Raw genomic sequence first — 15,392 nt, 5'->3', positions numbered from 1 at the left:
ATTTTCAGGACACGAGGGAAGAGGAATGAGTTGAATCACTTACAGGATTTAGACTATAGGAAAATATTGTGTTTTGACCATGTTAAATAATCATTATGAACTTACATTTGAAAAGCTTTCTGGGTTTTGAAACTGGGAGTAAGATTTGGTCTTCATATCATGGATCTGTTTTTCTTGCTGATCCCAAGAAAAACAAACAAACCAACCTCCCCAAAACCAACAAAAAAACCCCAAACCACGCCACACACACAACCCCCCCCCCCAAACCAAAACTACCTAAAATAAAAAATGACAGATTTTACACTTGTCCAGTGACTCCTCCTTTATACTAAAATCCCTCTACACTATCACCCCTCCTGCTGCCTCCAGAAGGAACTAAAATGTGCATGCACATTCCTGTAAATGTTGTCCTGGAAAATAGGCTATCCCTGTAATTACTGCTCTGAACTGGAATTACATAAAACAGTGGAACTGACAGCAAGAGGTTGGTCTTTCCATTAAGGGACCCAGCAAGCTGCTGGATTTGAATGCAGAAGGTACAACAATCAGACCAGAGAAAAAAGGAATAGACTTTGAGGTGAAGTCTTGTATCAAAAGAACCAGAAAAGAATTTGTGACTGCTATTTAATCATGAAGGACTTGGGAGGTTTAATCTGGGAGTCAAGAGGCAAAAACAGCTACAGGGGAGGGGGAAGATTAGAGTGGATGGAGACCGTCATCTATAACAGAGGCGCTGCATCCAGATAAGGAGCTAGGAGGAAAGGAGAGCTAACTTGTGGTACCCAGGAAATTGGCATTAAGAACTAATGTGAAGAACACACATCTCATTTGCCTCTATTTAGGATCACAAACAACATAGCAGATGCTGCTGTCACAGCTACTCAATTAAAGCCAATGGTGTAAGCCTGTCCATAGGAAGGACAGCAAAATCTGGTCTTGATGATGCACATGGATCTCAACACAGTGTGTTTTGATGTTACTCTTCCTCCCCAAAACAAAATAGGAGTTGTGTTTTACTTACTATGTTAAAAACAAGATCATCCTACCATTACCGCTGTACCTCTTGTTGAATATTGTAAGCGGAATTATTTCAAATACTTCATTTCATTAGACAAATTTTCTAAGACGACATAAATTAGGGCATATGGTTCATAATACTTTCACTTCCTTTCCCTGTAACCCATTTCACTAGTTTTACACTTCATCAATTTAAGCATTATTGCTAATATGTAACATTTAAACTCTGTCACAAGAAAAAAAAATCTAAATGTCTAATTAGAAAGCTATGATGACCATTTCAGAAAGCAGTGTTACATTTTCTATCTACATCTAATACATATGAAAGCATTGAAGTCAGAAGCAAATGCAGAGCTTACAGGCCTACAGGTTTCTGTGCAGAGCAAGAGCTTTTTCACTGTTCGCTTGGGTACAAAGGAAAAGTGAATCTCCAGAGTACAGAATCCCTGTCCACAGGATTTACAGCTACACAACAACAGCATAAAGCATTAAACAAGAACATGAGAATGTCTGTTTTATCACAGCATAAAACCAAGGGCAAGTAGCATTTTTTATGTTAAGCATAACACATTCCTGCACAGAACTGAATCAACAACAATAATATATGAAGATTACCTAATGGCAGGAAGAGCATCTCTGACTAACACCAGAAAAGTCAACTGCTAACATTAGTTAACATCAGAAAAGCTGTTTGCTACCCAAACCTTTGTACTGAAATGTGACAACAATCTTTCAAACATCATCAAGTGCCAGAAAATCACGCAAGAACGAAACAAAAAGAAGAAACGCATGGAAAAGCTTTCACAAAATATGAAGAAGGCTGAAGTCTCCATTACAATGCATTGTCCGACTTACAATCATTGCAAAGATTTACAAGGAACTGTTTTACAAATCTTTGTGAACATATGTGAACTCCACTTCTTCAAAATAAGCAAGATGATACATTTCTGTCATATGCTAAGAATTATTCTACAGGTTGTATTAGTGTCTTAAAAGCATCACTGATCCATCAGAATTATCACAGGAGGGGATTTAGCGTTATTATGTCAGGGTTTTGAATGGTAGAAATATGTAAGCGTTTGTACTACAAAAAGACTGGGCTGTTCAAAGAAAGAATACATAACATATTCATGTACACATACACATGCTCCTGAAGACTTAGGCCAGCAGGTAACACCTTTGAAAACACAAACAATTAAAAGGTATCCCACTCCAGTTTATTATCAGACCATTAAACTGTTTCACAAGTTACTAGTTAAATATTCAACTATTTAGTGAAGAGAAAGGGAGGCCCTGGGTAATAACACACTACACCTATGATAGCGACTGTTTCTTTTCTGTACTGTGACTCTTTCCTAATCTGTTTTTCACATATTTTTGAAATAATACTGGGTACGCTGTAACATAGCTTCTAAGGCTATAACAACGAAATGTAATAAGCTTCTTTAACTGTAAAAAGGTAACCTTTGGCATGTGAGATTGGAAGTGGAAGGGTCAGTAAGACTGTTTTCTGAGTGCCAAAACTCAAGAGTTTCTCTTCCTAAGCGTGGTGTATTGTTATGAAACCATAAGACAGACCCTATTAGTGATTCCTACTTTTATAGAAAAGCTTTTATATATCTTATATAATACATATATTACATATATAATACATATTAAGACCTTTTTCATAAGCTTTAAAATAATCTTTAAAGAAGTGGAGAGAACAAACATCCTTGATTCATTCAGACAAAACAACTGCATACCACAGCCAGACTCCCACACTCACAAGCATTCAGTTCTCCCGTGCCTAGTTCAATACCTCACAGGTAAGTTAGACCTTCTCCCTGCTGTGGCAGTCATTTACACAGTATTTGCTCCTCAGAATGAGTGACCGTAACTCCTCTAGCTCCAAGCTCTTTTCAGAGCACTGCAGACACACTGAGTTGTTGCACCATGATTAAGAAGTTTCCCTCTCATATCACTGCACAGAGATGCATTAAGAATCATAACAAGTTACTACTAGCATCTCACCAAAACATTACACTAGCATTTTTCATTTAAAGGAAATTTGTTTAAAAAAAGCACCTTGCGAACTCTACTACAAGTCACAAGGCATTTCAGCCTCCATGTCTACTTCTCAAGCTTTTATCACAATAAAGAATATAGGCAATAGATTAATATTTAGAAGAACTTTACTCTTCTACTTGCATCATCCTTATAAATTGTCCTCCTATTAATAAGTTATTTGATCTCAACATTTTAGAAACAGCACAAAAAAAATACATTCTCTGTACTACTCTGTAACCTATGTGCTTGTCTTCTGCTAAAAGCTTCTCTTGAAAGTGCTATTATTAATTGTCAAGCACTGGAACCGTTGCTCCAGACATCATCCCCCATACTTTCAAGACAGGCGGACAAGATTTTCTCCACTTTTTGCAACTGAAGTACAAGCTAAAGTACATCTGAATACACAATTCATTCTATTTAGCACTGTGGTCTCCCTAATGCATCCACTGTGGCCAGCTTCTTACAGGAAGTAATTGCTGGAACAATTAGGACTCTCATAAGGACTTAACAAGATTAATATACACTATGTTATCACATCTGTATCTTGTCTCATGCAGTGATACTAAAATGTTAAGGATGCAGTCCAACAGAAGTACAGTGGCAGTGACCAAAACCTGTATAACAATTTTCTGTAACTCTAGGCTGAACTTTTTCACGTTTTATTAAGGTGAAAACTAAGGAGCTACTATGAACTACTTCTATTCCTGTTGACTATAACTTAAGATGAAGTTGTTTGTTTTACCTAACACCTGTAACATTCATGTCTGAAACAGAAAGGAGTCCTCAGAGATCCTGGCTCCAGTTTCTTTGGTTTTTTCCATATTGTTTCAATACACAACAGTAACCCTACACAGATCTTCTGAACGTTTTTTGTAGAAGAAACCATATGTACCCTAATTTCTTAGAAACGAGCACAATTCCTGGTGGTTTCTTCACATCTGTTTCTCCTAACAAATCAAACCTGAGACAGTCTTGGCAAAATCTAATGTTAGTCTCTCTCATGAAATATATGTCCACATATGAAAATGAAATATATTTGCTATCATTCAACATAAGAGTACTTCTCTTGAATAAATAAATAGTCACTGTGAAGCAGCCAAAGATAGTACAGCATAGTCCACCAAAATAAGAAAAAAAAATCTCAAAGATAGTCCATTACAGACAGTACAATTGCTATTACAGCTGCTTTACTCATTGTCTACGTGCAAATTATGTACACACTTCCACCCACAAAGAAAATCAACACTGTATACGTCAAGACCATTTATTCTTTTATTGGATCCACAAAACAAATGACATCTACCTGTACTGTTTTTCTTCTCTGTACTGTACGACTTCCCATCTCCACCAAAAAGTTACATCTAAAAATAGACTAGCAGAATCAGCCACCCACAATGTTTACGGGTCATTTGCAATGTGTTCTTTGAACTAAAGATGATCTTTGCAATAAAGAACAGAGTTAGTTCTCTACACAGGCTCGAGCAATATTTTGAAGTTGATGCACGTGAACCTGGATTTCTGCTGTCTGGAAAAAGCAAGGCAACTAGAGTTCAGTGACTGAAAATAGCATTCTTCTCACCTAAATTTTAGCTGTCAGGACTGGGCATCATGTATAAGCTAACAAACTAGGCTGCTTCTACAAAGAACAGTGAGTGACAGAACCATCCAATGGCAGGTCCTCTCTCTGCCATATCTTCACCTTATCCAAGAGCCCAACAAAATAAACTATGCAATAATGAAACATGAGAAACGCTACATTCAAAAGGGACAATGATGTGTAAGTAGCTCGTTGGATAAACAGTCCTGCCACAAAAAATGGAGCTGCAGAGAGCTCCTTTATGAAAATCACTTGCTGTTCTTTGTAAAGCCCAAAATTGAGAGTGCTGAAGCCTCAGACCAGTTTTGCAGCTGTGGCAGAATTCTTTTTCTAGTGTTGTTTCACAGGATAAAGAGGATTTCATGTCCTCTCCAGGATCATCCTGCACTGAAATCCAGAAACTGAAGCTTGGCACAGTGGGATTCGCTCAATAACAATTCTCACTTTTCTCTGAGGATCTGTATGCACAAAAATCAATTAGCATTTGCTACAAACGTAACATAGCAACAGCGGACAAGCCCTCATTTGATGTAAATCAGTGTAGTTCTTCTGATTTGAAAGAACTTTACCGAATTTCATCAGCTATAACTCTCACACAGTGCTTTTGAATAGCTCGCTCTATCACTAGGGAGGTAAGGCTCATAAAATTTGAGTGCCAGGAACAGTAAGTGGTCAATTCAATTTGTTATCCTCTTTAGGACTTCTCAAACATTTTATTTCTCTTGTTCTCAGAAGGAAGAAAAATGGGGCTGAATATATGAAAACTGTCACACAGGGATGGTGGGTAGAAAACTGTCGTGAAGCCATAATCGGAGATTTGATTACTTCAGCAGCCACAAAAAACAAACACATTCATAAAATAATCTTTATTAAACTCACTGACTTTTTTTTACTGTTTTTAAACTTGAGCAAATTGCCAACATGCTGTGTGAAGTTGCACTTCCTGTTGATTTGTGTTAATTACAGCGTAATTAAAAAGGGGAGTCTGTATTGCAGTCAACTACCAGGTGTTTTAAAACAATAAACAGAGGCCTTAACATTTTCAAATGAAACTGCCAATGTTACTGTGGCACACTGACCAAATTTAAAAATGTATGCACATTTACGGAAGAAAATCCTAGCATGGGAAAACCTTCTTTATTTTAAAAAAAAGGGGGGGAAAAAACCCAAACACAACATCTAGTGGGAAGACCCTTGATATTAGAGGTATAGCTACTACAGTTAAGACACGAACACCTAACAGGTCATCTAATCTCGCCATTAAAAGGTTTGAATTTGCTAATATGCCTCAGAGCTTGAAGAAAACTGACATAAAAGGAAGTAACAATAAAACTAACTTAACTGTGTATTTTGTTATATAAAGGAATGAAAGGGAAAATTGAAATACTAATAAAATATTCACTGCATTGACTGTTGATGAACTAAATAGCAGTACTATTTCATGAATATCAGCTGGACTGCATTAAAATTTAAAAGTATTTTGGTTTTTTTCCTAATTACCTTTATGCTTGGCTTCATCATCTAGCTACTTGGAAATTCCAGCCCTGAATCCTCTATTGCAGCAATGCACTGAAGTCCAAGCTATCAGTGCACTAGCAGCCCATCACTGTTAACTTCAAGAGCTCGCAAAGACCAAGGAAGCAGAATCTCCTGCACCACCATAGCCACAAGCAAAATATGATATGTTAAAAATTATTTGATTGGTAAAGGTTATATAAGGAAATAAAAAAGAGGATAAAACTGAAATTCTTCATGCTAACTACGTGTTAAAAGTACCCACCACCCTAAATACAGAGAAAGTTTTTCTTTCCTCGCATCAATACCGACAGATTCATGTGAGAGAGAATTAAAGGAAAGGTATGAACTCAGTAAAGGGAGAATTCAAGTGACCTACTACATGTTAATCTGGCAAAAAGCACATGCCAACTGAACTGTTATGGCCAGTCTCCAGGCAGAGACTGACAGGTCCTGGAAACACTGTCAAATTACTAACACACCGTCTGGTTCTGCATGAGTACTGAATCCTGCCGGCTTGAATCTCTTCATTCTGGCTTGATCTCAGGAACTACTTGAGGCACCTCAATAAATCCAATGAAGGTTAAGCAAGTTGAAGTGCTCTTTTTCTTTACTGTTTTAGCATAGTTTATTAAAAGCTGCATCTCAAGTAACTGGGAACAGAAATGAACCTTTTCTTTGTACAGTATATAGAGATCACTCACATTTTTTCCCCTCAGTTACTTCAAGCACCGACAAAAAATTTAAAATCCTTCAGGTTGAGAAATGACCAATGCGATGCCAGCTATTCTTTAAGTAACCAATCTGTCAGTAGGTTAGAAGACAGTTATGTAAAAGAAAAATAAGACATGTGTATTGCATCAATTGGATTCCAAGTAATTAAAGTTCTTCATTTTCAAATGGGCATAAAGTCTTTGCATTTCCAAATTCTAAATGTGAAGCTACAAATGTCAATTATCTCATTTAAACATTTCAATTGATTGATAAAGTTATTTTTCATAGGTACAACTAAGACAGCCATATGTTTAAGAAGCTACTTTATGCTGTGCATTAGTGAGTCAACTTTTAACCAACAGCAGGTGGTATGAGTGCAGGTATGAAACCAGATGACCAGATACCATAAAAAATAAAATTTTCTCACTACTTGAATACTGTAACACTGCAGAATCCACTGCAACTTTGAAACTTCTCCCGCTTACTGGAAAGCATCCATTTCAAATCATTTAGTACTATTTAAAAGTTATATCAACTGATATTCTTAATACCCATTATTGTTCAGCATGCATATTTTTTCCATTTAAAAAAAAAAAAATTTAAGTTTCATAATCAATCATCTTCAGACTGTGGATTTTCTTCCTAGTTAAGTATGTTGTGAATCTTAAAGATAGCCAGAAGAGAAAAACTGTAGCAATGTGACACTGTGGGAATTAGGACAGTATCCATCGAAGAACCTCTTTTGGTTTCAAATGTCATTTACATGGGCTAAGAACACTATACAGCGCATTATTCTGTCCTCTCCCTCTCATGTTGACCACACACAGTCCAAGAAAAGTGTAACCTCATACAATTTGTTCCACAGCTGGAAAAGAAGTAAGACCTTTCTTATTTTGCAGAGACCTAAAACAAGAAGAGTCACCCGGTGACTGTCAAACCTATTAACTCGCTAATCACTCACCCATGCTAAAGGGGTATTTATGTTCAGCTGTCCTAAAATGAAAGTGGAGGCAAAAACAATCTCTAACTGGAAAGCCAAAAGGTTTTAAACACTACTCTTTAAAAGAGAAGAGAGATACTTTTAAGCAAAAAAGCAACTCTCGTCAAAAGAGATTAAGCAAAACCTCCCTGAATGACACTGAACAAGCTAAAAGTCCTGGAGCTGGGATACCTACTCACTCTAAAAGCAAAGAACTGTTTTCAGGTAACTGTTGCTATGATCTTGAATTTCTGCAGACCCACAACTTTCCTAAGCTTTCTAAGAATAAAACTCTGCAGGTTTAAAAAGATCTTTTCCAAAACAGGAACATACATAGACTGATTGATAAGCTTCAGAGTGTATCTTGGGACCTAACGCAGATAGACTGATGGGTCCTATTACCTAGAGAATAACACCAGAAAAGGGACTTGCACACCAGGAATTGCTTTAAGAGGCCACAACTGCAGTGCCCAGATGCTAATCAGCTCCCAGTTAGCTTCAAAGCATGCTGGCCCCAACAAATACATTCAGTACCACTTATCATTGGCAACCCTGCAAAGAGGAAATGCAGCAATCACCCACAGCAAAGCATACCTACCGGTATCCCTGTCTCGCTGATGACAAAGATATTTATACTGCTTTTTGCTACAAAAAGCATTCTGGGGAGATTCCAGCTCCATCTTTAGTAATAATGGGAGGACTTTGTATTAAAGGACTCTTGATTACCCTCACTACTAAACAATGATACACTCACATTCAGGTATGAATAATTCTAGCAGCCTTAGTACTATGTCTTGATTGTCTGCCTTTTCACAAATGTCCTCTAAATGTAATTTTCCGGTAACTACTCACTGAGGAAAAGCACCTCCTAAAACCACAGGGACATTGTCTAATATCTAAATCTGAAGTTTTTGCAAGACAGCAATATGCCTGCTAAAAGAAAACAAAACAGCAAGCACACATGCATGATAGGATTATTTGATTCAATACAATATAAATTAGGTCAGACTCCTCTTTGGAGAATTCTGTGTCAAGAACTAGGTGGTCCACTAAATTTCTATTCATTTGCCTTCAGGCTTGGGGAATTGCAAAGACTCTCAAGAAACTGATGTTCTTCTATCCACAAGAGTAATCACTATTTGGCAGGGGGGCGTGGTGGGGGTGGTGTGGTGTGTGGAATCTCTCAGTGTAACTGCTTGACAGTATCTGGAAACCTGAGAAATCTTTATATAATGAAAAGAGCCACTAATAAATCTTTACATACATATAACATATACATACATGTATTCATACACAGAGACATACAAAATTCAATACAGAAAAAAACCAGCAAGTGCTTTTGCGTACGTAGGTATTACACTGCCCTATTTTTTTACATTGCATATAACCTTAAGAAAAGTAACAATTTATGCATCCCCATTAAACCAACAGTAATGGAATGGCAGGAGAAGCACTATCTGTAGAAAGCGCAAAGAATTACAGGCTGGGAACTCTGCCCTGAGCCTGCTCCCCAGCAGGCTTCTCCTGCTCAGGAACAATGCATTTTTAAAAGCTTACCCACAGTTGTCATCCTTTCTGATTCTATAAGCAACTAAAGTAAATCCTCACATCTCCAAGGGTGATAAGACCATGCCAACTACTTCACATATCTAAGAAGAGGACTGAGTCAGAGCAAGATGTGACAAGTAGCCCTTCAGCAGTCCTGTTGCTCCACTGTGGATGGATGTGGTTAGGACACGCAGCTGAGTCTGAAGAGCTAGGTCTTAGATAGCTGCTTCTCCCACAGCTGGGGACATGACAGCCTACAGCCTCTGCGCCTGCACAGACACACAACTGGTCATCCCAGGGTACGAGCTTCACTCTAACTCCCCCAAAAGCAATACACTGATTAAGAGACAAGAGCTGACATGTGTCTCTCTGATCTGGTTCCTCAAAATGGCACACAACTTGAAACAGATCGACCACTGAAAATAGGTTGTGCAGACCCCACTGTCACCAGCAAGGCTCATGCTAGCAGATTCTGACATAGGATTTGTGTGTGTGACTGAACCACTGAAAATAAAGACTGTTAAAGACTTTTCACTACAACTATTATTACCTAAGTTCTTAAAGCTCCTTCCAAAGAGAAGAATGGGAGGTTTCATACTGCACAGTTAAAACCAATGAACACTGTTTACACCTGTAACACTTGAAAATGTGTTTGACAGCTGTGTAAGATTAGATACACAGATGAGGTTGCTCACAGTAATGCAGTAGCTTTCCTGTAACTCTCAGTATTGAGTTCGCTCATTTTTTCTAAGTTGTGACAATTCTGCTGCCTTTAGACAGAAATGGAAGATTGATACACGGATGAAATTCTTAAACCACCACCATGAAATGTAATTTTGCTGTAGCTAGACTGGGCAAAAACTAGTGTTAAGGGCAAAATAGGGAGTTGCATGTTCTCTATGTGACAAGTCGAAGTATGAAAACGAAAATGTTTCAATCTGATTAATTACTTGGTTTAGAATATATGCTTTCCATTCTACTGTATCAAAATACTCATAATAAAACAGTGCAGCTGATGAAGTCAAGCACTCCCTTACAAAGGCTGGCAAATTTGCAGAACAGCACTTGAGGTTCAGATTAGTAAAATCCTAATGAGTATCTACTAATACCCATGTAATTGCACGGAATGCATTTGCAAGTGGTACAATTAACAAAAAAAAAAAAAAAAGAAAAAACTACTGGCACAACTGAAGACCAGACTGTGATTTTAGTGTCAGTTTCAGAGACTTAAGTGACAACCTGGGAGAATGAAGATCCCAATTCAACCCCAAGAAAGGACGAATCGCAATAAAGACTTCCGATTCTTTCCCAGATCATAACATGCTTCAATCTTGTACTGTAAGTACCAATGTCAACATAGGCAATTTCATCATTTTTGTCCCAGACACCAAAACCATTTTCATATTTTATCCAACGATTCCTTTATCAGAAGTGCGCAGCTCTTCCTGCATACTGTGCGAGGAGCTGGGTGCCCAGCACAGGCTCCTGAAAGACTTTCTTGGAACTACATACATAAACATCGCTGCTGCTGCACTACACATTGCAAGGCTTTACACTTCCTTTTGGGAGCCAGCACCTAGCATCTCTCTGCCTCATCTTCCTACCCGTAAAAACAGGATAGTACATGACTTATTTTATCTCACAAATCCACTGGGCAGATAAATGCTTTAAAGATAGGACTAGTACTGTAAGAATGAAGCCACTGAAGGGCTGAAGGCAAGCACTGCTGAAATAATACCAAATAGTATGGGACTTATGAGAAGCCAAGTAATAACATACTTTTATTCCTCAGTAATTGGCTGAGCAAACTTATTGTGATCCAGCAACTCTAATTTTGCAAGAATGCTTGGGTAGTGTTTCTAACAACCAAGTCATTACCTTGACTAAACATTGACTTGGACGGTTAACTTTAACCATGTAGACCTTGACTAAATATTGACCAGGAAAGTTAATTTGAACTATAACATCTAGAAAATCTTGGTCCTCTTTACTAGTATTTGCTATCACTTTAAAATGTAAACACAGTTGTAAAAATAGAGTTCTCCCACCTAATCAACATTTAACGGAGTAGGCTTGGCTGTTGCTAAATTCAACACAACTATCTTTCAAAATTTGAAATCTAAAATATTTACAAGAAAACAGGCCTGTTATAGATGAGAGGGAAAGGTCAGTCTTCCTGTGTTTTGCTTGAGCAAGGACTTCTCAAAAGCATTAAAAAAAAGAATCACAAGGTTTGTGGTTTAAAATTATTTTGATACATACATGCAGGGGTCTTCCAACATATGTTTAAAAAACTGTGCCTTGCCGAAAGAACCAAGCAGGGTGACCACCAGGACAACATGTTCCTTCTGGTACCTCTACTTTTGAAGCCCTAGTAGCAGCTACTTCAAGTCTACATCCTCCACTATTGGTGTCACTTTATCATGTGAGGCCACGGGTCAAAGGACATACACAGGGTCTTTCACTAGCTGAGCTAAAAAAAAAAAAAAAAAAAAAAAAGAAGAAAATCAATTTCAATCCTCCTAAAATGAAACCACTGATGTGTGCAGTCACTAAAGTCCCAAAGGTAATCCTACAAGAAAACATGATGGTGTCCTCCATCACTGTGCTGAGATACTGTTAAAGTGCAGCAAAATCACCTATGAGGTATAGTCCAAGATCAGCATCTGTATCAAAACACTCCAAACAATAAATCTGAACTTCTAGACCAATGTGACTAGTGCATTTTAAATGTGTAACGAAACAAAGTGGTAATGACAAAGGGGCAAGGCATCTTATGTTTCAGGAAGGTGTTATGAATGTGGCTAAAGAAATAAACAATGACTGTGAATCCAGCACTAATTCCACCTACAGTTTCATTTCAAGAATTTGAAAGTGCCTTTTAGCTTTGTGCCTGAATTCCTTTTTTTATCAGCTGCCTTTAGCACACAACGAAAAATAACTTAAGAGCAAATATAAAAGATAGAACTCTCAAATACGGGTAGAAATGTCAAACTAACTGGTGAAAACTTGCTCTTCCATTATTTTTGCATACAGTAGTAAGGAACAGATTGATACTGGCATTATGGGGGGGGGGGTGAGGATGGAGAATGAAAGAACAATAAACAATACAATCATCAGTAGTTTAACACAGCGCTATGTCTTGCAACAGAAACATACTGTGAAACAGCTTGCAAGATAAGCTTCATCAACGATAAGTAATTTTTATTCCGTTTGAGTGGTTGAAAACAATAAACATGATTAAATGCTTCAGACATGCATTCAGAATTTAGACAAATGGCAGAGAGTTCCAAGGACTTTGCTTTTAAAACTACTTTGGGGAAAGACCTAAAAATTAACTAAACTGGTTTGAAATGTACAATAAAACAGAAGTTCATAAGGACATTAAAAACTTCCCACTCATCTGTAAGCTCCACAGCTGTCCAAACCAGAAACAAGCTTTGTTATTTACTGTTCAGATGAATACTGGTCTCAGTTCCCCACCTCACTCCTTTACCATTCATAGAGGCATTTCAAATGTGCCGGTCATGAATATGAGCTCCCATGGTGTGAAACACCCTGCAAAACACAAAAGAAAGAGGTGGCTCTGCCTCCCGGAGAGTTTACAGTCCTGTGCTTGTCCTCCCAGTCCTTGTAGGATTTCTCACGACTGTCCTGTTCCAGCCTGGCAGCAAGCGCCTTCCCACAGACCGCAGCCGAGGAGCAATGCCATTTTGAACTTTTAACTAATTCAAGGGTGTCTCTTAAGACGTTCCTGGTGACTCGGTGGCGGTGCACAAACACAAAAAAGCACCCAAAACATTCAGCTCAGGGGTTTTTTTCTGTTTGTTATTTTTCCCAAAGTAAGGCCCGTAAAGGTGAGGTACATGAACACACAGCACCCGATAAAGCAAGTGTTCACTTTACACTCCCTTCCCCGACCGCACACCGCTGGAAGGCGAGGGCCTGGGGGCTCCTCGCCGCGGACCAGACGGCGGCTCCCGAGGAGGGTCCCCGGCCCAGGCACCGGCCGCCGAGGAGCTCCCGGCTCGGGAGGGCGAGCTCGTCCCCCACCCCCCGCCGGCCAGCGGCCCCTCAGCTCCAGGCGCCATTTCCCCGCCGCTCCTCAGCGCGGCGTCTCCGGCCCCTGCTGCACCTTCCCGGGGAAGGCAGCGACGGCGCAGCCGAGCCGCCGCCGGGCTCCCTGCCCGGGGGCCGGGCCCGCTGCCCGGCGGCACCGCGGCCCTGACAGGCAGAGGGGGGCGCCTCCCCCCTGCGCCGCGCTGAGGGAAGCGGGGCACAGCCGTGACCGAAGGTGTAATCGGCGCCTCCAGCTAGCGGGCGGCAGCTGCTAAAGCTACTGAAAGCGGCGCGGAGCGGCTGCACGCCCAGCCCGCGGAGCAGCCCCGGGAACCCCCCCGTCACGGCGGGGGCGGCGCGGGTCTCACGGCCGGGGGGCCACAGCGGTGGAAATCCCACAGACGCATCGCGTCTGTGGGTCCCTGTTTCATTTTTTTCTTGTCGTGTTCACCACCCCCCCCCCCCCAAGAGACGGTGCGTCCGGGCTGGGGCGGTGAGAGAAGCCGCCTGTGCCCCGCGACTCGGCTGGGAGAGGGAAAACCGCTCCCCTCCCAACCGGCAAGTTCCCGCGACTCGCAGGAGATTTCAGCCCTTTCCCCTCTCCGGGTGACGGGAGACAGCGGGGGGGGGGGAGGACGGGCAAAAAAAACTTCCTCCGGAGAGTGGCTGCCCTCCCGTAGCTGCTGCAGGGGCAGGGGCTCCCCCCTCACACGAGGGAGCAACGCACCCCCGCCACCGGGGCACCCCGGGGCGCAGCCGCCCGCCCCACTCGCTCCCACTTGCCGCCGCGCCCGCCCCGAGGACGGGCACACCCCCCCCCCCGCCCCCGGCCGCCGAGGGGAGAAGGGAGCCGGCGCCCTCACCTGCCCCAGCGAGCCCTCTCCTCCTCGCATTCCTCTGCTCCCCATCGTGGGCGCAGCAGCTGCTGTTATTCCTTAGGATACACATGGCTCGTCCATGCTGGGAGAGCCGCCTTCCCGCGTTGCCTGCCCTCTCCGGCCTCCGCCAGTGCGGCGCTGAGGCCAGAGGGAGGGGAAAAGGGGAGGTGTGTGGCGGAGGAAAGCTGCTGATGAGGGGTCGGTCTCCTCCTCCTCCTCTCCCAGGGCTGGGGGTCTCGGCGCGGCTGGTGCAGCTGGGCAGGGAGAAGAGGGACGGCCGGGGCGGGAGGGGAGGGGGGCTGGCTGGGCTCTCCCCGCTCAGGGCGGGGGGAGGACGGCGCGCCCGCTCGCCCCCAACCTGTCACTCGCCTCCGGGGCAGCCCTCGTGTGAGGGAGCGGCTGGCGGCCCCGCCGCCGAACTCCCCTCAGCGCCGCCCTGCCCCCCGCGGCGCCCGGCCCCTCACAGCCGCCCGGCTCACACATCGCCGTGCTCAAGCCGCGGCCAGGGCAGCGGTAATCTAGCGGTGCCGGTACAGGGGGCTTCCCCGCGGCGCGGGTGTGGAGGAGCGCCGGGAGGGCGGTTGGTTAGTCAGTCAGTCAGTGCGGGAGGGCGCCCGCCGGCCCCTGCCCACGCGTGAAACCCGGCCTCGGCGCCGCGAAGATGGTCTCCCCCCACCCCGCCCCGGCCCTCCCTCACCGCCGCGGGGCTCCGTGCCCGCACAGGAGCGGCCGTGGCCGGGCTGCCCCCCCTGCCCCCCTCGGGAGCTGGTGGCCCACGGCCCGTGTGGCGCACGCCGGCGGAGGGGGGGTTCGAGGGGCCCCGCCGTCACACCGCTGCTAGCGTGGTGTTTTTCTCATGGCTTCTCTCAGTCACCCATGAAAATTTAATGAGGCATTTAGGGCTGTTACCTTCAGAGTCAATGGAGGAAGCATAGTTAGCCTAATGCACTTGCTGCCGAGCCAATAGGTCTATTGCAAGCAGATCAGAAGTCATGGAGAGACTCTCCTTTCAACACAAAATTCACGACCCATTAAA

The 15,392-nt window shown here is 42.6% G+C and overlaps 1 protein-coding gene across 7 annotated transcripts in view; it reads right to left on the bottom strand.

The window, feature by feature from the left end:
• Positions 1–14,725, bottom strand: part of DAB1 (DAB adaptor protein 1) — a 171,485-nt gene extending 156,760 nt beyond the window's left edge. For all 7 annotated transcript variants that reach the window (XM_087732148.1, XM_087732147.1, XM_087732150.1 and 4 more), the window contains exon 1: positions 14,342–14,725. The gene's annotated coding sequence lies outside the window, so the exon portion shown is untranslated. The remainder of the gene's footprint in view (positions 1–14,341) is intronic.
• Between the last annotated feature and the right edge of the window lie 667 nt (positions 14,726–15,392).

The sequence above is a fragment of the Nipponia nippon genome, unplaced genomic scaffold (assembly GCF_047370975.1).
Source record: "Nipponia nippon isolate SJK-2023a ecotype South Korea unplaced genomic scaffold, ASM4737097v1 scaffold_5, whole genome shotgun sequence".
Classification (NCBI taxonomy): domain Eukaryota; kingdom Metazoa; phylum Chordata; class Aves; order Pelecaniformes; family Threskiornithidae; genus Nipponia; species Nipponia nippon.
Note: the sequence above shows the minus strand (reverse complement) of the source record. Positions and strands in the feature narration are given on the sequence as shown.